Source organism: Pyxicephalus adspersus, chromosome 1 (genome assembly GCF_032062135.1).
Source record: "Pyxicephalus adspersus chromosome 1, UCB_Pads_2.0, whole genome shotgun sequence".
Lineage (NCBI taxonomy): Eukaryota > Metazoa > Chordata > Amphibia > Anura > Pyxicephalidae > Pyxicephalus > Pyxicephalus adspersus.
In genome coordinates this window covers 105,960,790-105,967,698 of record NC_092858.1, presented here as the reverse complement: position 1 = coordinate 105,967,698, position 6,909 = coordinate 105,960,790, and the positions used below count along the sequence as shown (strand labels likewise).

The 6,909-nt window shown below is 36.5% G+C and overlaps 2 long non-coding RNA genes across 2 annotated transcripts in view; one reads left to right on the top strand and one right to left on the bottom strand.

Moving 5' to 3' along the window:
- Window positions 1-848, bottom strand: part of LOC140338422 (uncharacterized) — a 53,514-nt gene extending 52,666 nt beyond the window's left edge. The window contains exon 1 of the long non-coding RNA XR_011922254.1: window positions 558-848. This is a non-coding gene — a long non-coding RNA (uncharacterized lncRNA). The remainder of the gene's footprint in view (window positions 1-557) is intronic.
- Window positions 849-4,275: 3,427 nt separating this feature from the next.
- LOC140338419 (uncharacterized) lies at window positions 4,276-5,338 on the top strand. The gene is made up of 3 exons (XR_011922253.1): window positions 4,276-4,560; window positions 4,786-4,891; window positions 5,150-5,338. It is a non-coding gene; the product is annotated as an uncharacterized lncRNA (long non-coding RNA).
- The last annotated feature ends 1,571 nt before the right edge of the window (window positions 5,339-6,909 follow it).

Below are 6,909 nucleotides of genomic sequence, written 5' to 3'. Positions count from 1 at the left end.
CCGAAAAATACAGTACTTCATATTTATCTGTGTTTTGAAGTAGAAAGAACATATTCAGTATATAAGACAAGTATAAGAGACATATAAGACTCTTTTCCCATCATTTATTTTACAACAATCAAGAAATAAGACCCAGGAAATCAAGATTTCACCTACTTGTTCAAATGTTCTATATCCCATGCACATTTAGAAGAGTGGTTATATCAAGCAGAAAACTGTACAAAAGAAGGCTTTTCACTGCAGTTGTAAGTATTGTGGCCTTTTTTTTTTTTAATCATAGCCACCATTTGGGATTTCACTACTGTGTACATAGTAAGGTGTCATCTCTTGCTGTTTGTCTTCTGGACAGAACACAATGTGTACCTATTAGGGGATTATTTGTGTTTTACTATCATCTAATTATAACATCCATCAAGAAAAGCTGCTACAATGATTGTTTGTTAAAGCATTCCATTACCCTAATAAATACAGTATGAACACAATTTAAACATTAAATTCTCATAATTATCACCTATTTAATGGTGTAAAAAAAAAAAAAACTCCATTGGAGGGCTTACCTTTCTAGTTGAAAGTGTTATCCTATTGAGGTCACAAACTCACCGCTTCCTTGCCTCCTATCCCTTACTCCCATTGAAATCCTCCCTATATGGCACTGGTTATCAGGTGTCCCACGTGGAAAACAGCTGAGCTCGATAGTAGTTTCCGGATAATAACCCGGAAACACGCAGGACACCTGACTCCTAACAGGAATCGAATTAGTAGATGCCTGATATCATCCCCATGTGTGTCCCCTGAGTGGGAAATCGAGACCTCTCCACACAGGAGACACTGTTACTGCAAGTGTATGAATGATGGTGCTTCTGGCTTGCAATTCAGCCTGAATGGCAAATCCGGAAGTGAAAAGGTGATGATGCAGCCGGCGAACCATTCCGAGCCTGACGCATGGGGGGGGCATACAACGGTTTATAGGAGCAAGCGTGCGCAACCTAGACAGTGCTCACTGGAGGGAGCCAGGAATTCACAGTTAAAAATCCCAATCATAAGATGTACACATTTCAATGTAAGGGAATAAAAAATAAAATGTTATTGATTATGATATGATCCGAGTATATACTTGTTACTATTAAATAATTTTTATCAAGAGATAATTAGATATATTATATACTAGATTGTAAGCTCTTCGGGGAAGGGTCCTCTCCTCCTGTATCACTGTCTATATTAGTCTGTCATTTGCAACCCCTATTTAATGTACAGCACTGCGTAATATGTTGCCGCTAAATAAATCCTGTTTAATAATAATGATTACTTTGTCTACTTACATGAATAAAACAATCATGTAGTTTCCATTTAGAAAGTAGATGCAAAGACAGATATCCCAAAAAGTCTTTTACAATTCAATAGCATAGGTATGCAAATTGACATAATTTTTGTATGGCTGTTTATAAGGCCTCTCATATCTTCTCTTCATTACCGGTCAACCATTTTTGAAAACGAAGAATGAAGAACTAGACTTAAAAGACAAAGGTCTTTTAAAGACCTTTGAAGATTTTAACATAAATGACTTCAGAACAATAAAAATATTGCAACAACTTTGGGAAGAAAATGCAGAAATTGTAGATATAGATGACATAGATAGTGGTGAAGAAGAAAAATGTGAACAAGTTCAACAAAAGTATCTTGAGAACTTTTTGGGATCAGTATGCTCAGAAACTTTCTCAGACCTACAAAGTAACTCAATTCTATGGGCCTTCCTTAAAGCAGTAAGTCTTGAAATTGACATTAAAATTAAATTAGAAATAAGAAGGAGTAAAAAAAGTAATATTAGTGAACAACAACAGAAAGGGGTAAAGAAATTAAAAAATAACCCTAATATCATTATTAAGTTTGTGGACTAAGGAAGTAACGTAGTTGTGATGGAACCTGAGACATATAAAAATGTGCTTAAAGATAATAAATAACCAGGAATGGTATAAAGAAATTAACAAAATGCAAATAGCAAACTGCTATAATGAATATTATACCATTATCCTAACGGCACTGAAAATGAACACTATTAATCAGAAGGTTTATGATTTTTAAAATCTGAAACATCCAAAACTCCTGACTTTCTAGTCTACCTAAAATTCATGAGAACATAAAAGATCCACCGCGCAGGCCCATAGTATCGGGGATGGGTTGTATTTCTGAAAAAGAGAGTGAACTTAGCAGTTATATAGCAGTTAATTACCTAAGGGAACATGTATATGGCCTTCTGTCATACTTAAAAGATACTTTAGATGCTTTAAAACAAATTGTTGATTTAAAAATTCCAACTAATTCATGACTAGTGGCTCTAGACATTGAAAGTCTATATTTATGCATCCCACATGACAAGGGTTTAAAAACAGTGAAAATGTTTCTTGATGAGCAGGGGATGAAACCTAGAAACAAAATGAGTTAATTATTGAACTCCTACGATATATTTTGACTAGGAATGTATTTGTATTCAATGAGAAAACCTACCTCCGGGTACAGAGGGTGGCAATGGGGACGAAATGTGACCCAACATATGCCAACCTGTACCTGGGGGGGTTTGAAACACGAACTGTTCAGCGATGAGTCACTCGATATATATCTTCGCCATATTCTGTTATGGCAAAGATACATAGACGATGTCCTCATTGTCTGGACAGGGTCTGAAATTGAATTAATGGTGTTTTTTGAGAAGTTGCAACAGAATTCATTTAAATCACAAGTTCACCATGACTCACAGTACTAAAAATATCACCTTTTTGGATTTGGAATTACAGTTAACTAATAGAGGTGAAATTGAAGCTAAAGTGTATAGAAAACCAACAGCTGGCAATAGCATCTTATCAGCTTAAAGCACTCACACCCTATGACTTTGAAAAAAAGCATACCGTACTCCAAATACATGAGGACTAAACAGAACTGTACAAATTTTAATGACTTTGTAAATCAATCAAGAGAACTAAGAGACAGATTATTGAAAAGAGGTTATAGCCATAGATTACTAAAAAAGTCATATAATAAAGTTAAAGGCATGAATAGGGAACAACTAATTTTTGGTCAGAAAAGAAAAAAAGAAGAACGACCTATTACAGGAGGTATAAAACAAAATATACACAAGAGCATGATGAAATTCATAAAATTTATAAAAAGTACTGGCCTATGCTACTGGAAGATCCTAATATAAGCAAATGTATAGGGGGATCTCCATCAATAACTTATCGTAGAGCCCCCTCCTTAACAGACAAATTAGAAGTCACTTTGAGATATCTAGAAATCAACCAAATGTATTGAAAGGAACAAGATGGTGTGGGAAATGTAAAGAGTGTAGTTGGATTTATGAACCTCATGATACAAGATTATTTCTCCCAAAAGCGGTGAACTTCTACAGTTGTGACCCCATGACGTGAAATAGAAGGGGTAATTTATCTGGCGATTTGCAGTTGTCAATGTTACTATGTGGGAAAAACAAAACGCAAATTTAAAAAGATTTATGTGCATGTATACAATATAAAAAATGGAAAAAGTACTACGTCATTAGGTCATCATTTGGGTCTTAAGCATAGTTTCAATGTTGAAAGAAGTTAAATTTTTGGCCCTGGAAACAGTTAAAAAGGACCAAAGAGCTGGCAACATAGATAAAATGTTGATACAAAAAGAAAGTAAGTGGATCTACAATTTAAAAGCTTTGGACCACCTGGGACTTATTAAAATGAATAACTTTAAATAATTTCTCTAATAGAAAAAGTGGATGACCGGTAATGAAGAGAAGATATGAGAGAGGAAGGCCTTATACCAAGCCATACAAAAAATATATGACAATTTGCATACCTGTTATTGAATTGTAAAAGACTCTTTGAGATATCTGTCTTTGCATCTACTTTCTAAATGGTAACTACATGATTGTTTTAATCATGTAAGTAGAAAAGTTAATATAATATATCTCATTATCTCTTGGTAAAAAATATTTCATAGTAATTATATACACAGATCGTATCATAATCAATAACACATTTTATTTTTTTTCCCTTAGATTGAAACGCGTACAGTTTATGATTAGGTTTTTTAACTCTGAATTACTGGTACCCTCCAGTGAACACTATCTATGTGGCGCACATTTGCGGTTCCTACGCTCCTATAAACCGTTGTATGTCCCCCATGCGCCGGGCTCGGAATGGTCCGCTTGCTGCGTCATCGCCTTTTCACTTCCAGATTTGCGATTCAGGCTGAATTGCAAGCCGGAAGCACCATCATTCATATACTTCTGCTCTACGAACCGGAAGTGTTGAGTCCGGTGCCCGAGTGCGTCTCCTGGGTTGCGGTAACGGTGTCTCCTGTGTGAAGACGTCTCGATTTCCGACGCGGGTGACACACATGGGGAATGATATCAGGCATCTACTAATTGGATTCCTGTTAGGAGTCAGGCGTCCCACGTGTTTCCGGGTTATTACCCGGAAACTACCATCAAGGAGCTCAGCTGTGCTCCACCTGGGACACCTGATAACTAGTGCCATAGTTCAATGGGATTAAGGAATAGGAGGCAAGGAAGCGGTGAGTTTGTGACATCAATGGGATAACACTTTCAACTTGAAGAGTTTGGAGTTTTTTTTACACCTTTTAATAGGTGATAATTATGAGAATTTAATGCTTAGGTGGTGTTACATACTGTATTTATAGGGTAATGGAATGCTTTAACAAACAATCATTGTAGCAGCTTTTCGTGATGGATGTTATAATTAGGTGATGGTAAAACACGATGAATCTCCTTATTAATAGGTACCCATTGTGTCCTGTTCAGAAGACAAAGAGCAAGAGGTGACACCTTACTATGTACACAGTGGTGAAATGGTGGCTATATGATTTAAAAAAAACAAAAACAAAGGTAACAATGCTCACAACAGCAGTGAGAAGCCTTCTTTTGTATAGTTTTTTATGTTTGATATAACCGCTCTTCTAAATATGCATGAAATATAGAACAAGCTTAGTTAGTGATTTGAAACATTTAAACAAGTAGGTGAAATCTTGCTTTCCTGGGTCTTATTTCTTGATTGTTGTAAAATAAATGATGTGAAAAGAGTGTTTCATTTGGTTTATTTGTTGTCTCTTATATTGAATATGTTCTTTCTACTTCAAAACACAGATGCATATGAAGTATTAAAAATGTGTCTGTCTGATGAAGCTGGGTGAAACGCCTCAAGGACTGTAAAAGCCTGTTTATTAACCTTATAACAATACTTGGATTTATGTGTTGATTGGTTATCATGTATGTGTAGGAAATCTTTGTGATGTGCTTTTTAAAAAAAGATACAATAAATGGAATAAATTTGAATACGTTAATTGTAATTTATTGGTCTGTTAAATATTTTTATAACCTTGGAAACATTTTGTTATACTAGCTTTATAAGTGCAAAAACAATATCTGTTGATTGTATCAGAAATTCGGAGATGCAATGTAATTAGTGGTGTTTGGGAAAATCTAGGCAAAGCCAATTTTGAAGATTTTTTGTTTTCCATGTGCAGATCAGAACTAGAAATTTTTTGATTTATGTCAAAAAGCCCATCCCAGGAAGATGCATTGGCACATCTTCCTGTTATTTACAGTTATTTTGTGGTGCTGATCTTATCAGAAAGGGACAGTAAAAGCAGCTGATAAGAGTATACAAGTAGGTGGAACCCCCCTAAAAAAACTAGATATCACCTCACATAAAATAACTGTACTGAGATAGAACAGGTGAGGTTCAAGCAGTTTTTAGGGCTAGACAGATGTAGAAGAACTAAAGAGGAAAATGTTGGATAAAAATTAAAATACAAAATTAAGGAATAACAATATAAATAAAAGAAGAAATAATTATAAAGGTGAATGAAATGAAGCAACAGATACCAGCTCTGGTAGCTTCCAAGGCATTAAGACATGAGTTCATCACGTGGTCACTGTATGGGCAATTTTTGTGCCCACGATGATGAATCTTTTGCAGTGTGCAACATATGTAAGCATACAGTAAACCAGGGACCACTGGGCACATATTATTAAACAGGATTTATATAGCGCCAACATATTACGCAGCCCTGTACATAAAATAGGGATTGCAAGTGACAGACTAATACAGACAGTGATACAAGAGGAGAGAACCCTGCCCTGAAGAGCTTACAATCTCGTAGGTGGGGGAATTTCACACACAATAGGATGGGAGATATGTAGTGGGGAAGTAGTGATGGTTTCAAAAGACAGAAGAAGACGGGTAGGCAAGTTTGAAAAAATGGGTTTTGAGCACTCTTTTAAATGAGCAGAAAGTAAGAGCAAGCCGAATAGGACAAGGAAGACCATTCCAGAGAATTGGGGCAGCTCTAGAAAAGTCTTGTATCTGTGCGTGTGATGAGGTTATGAGTGAGGATGTCATTAGTAGGAGAGAGCGGCAGGGGGAGTATTTTTTTTACCAAGTCAGAAATGTAAGTGGGACAATAACTGTGTAGGGGTTTGAAGGCAAAGCACAGGAGCTTAAATTTGATTCTAAAGTGAAATGGAAGCCAATGGAGAGAACTACAAAGAGATGCAGCGGAAGAGGAGTGGAGGGAAGGATGGATGAGTCTGGCTGCAGCATTCATGATAGATTGTAGAGGAAAGAGTTGGGTTAGTGGAATACCAGAGAGAAGGATGTTACAGTAGTCCAGACTGGCAACAGGAGCATGTACAAGGAGTTTGGTGGTCTCATGGGACAGGTAGGGGCGGATTGTGGAGATGTTGCGTAGGTGAAAGTGACAGGACCTGGAAATGTTCTAAATATGGAGGGTAAATGAGAGGGCCGAGTCATAGGTGACGCCAAGACAGCGTGCCTGAGGGGAGGGCCGAATACCAGTGTTGTTAACAGTTAGATATATGTCGGGGGGATTTGGAATTTGGGG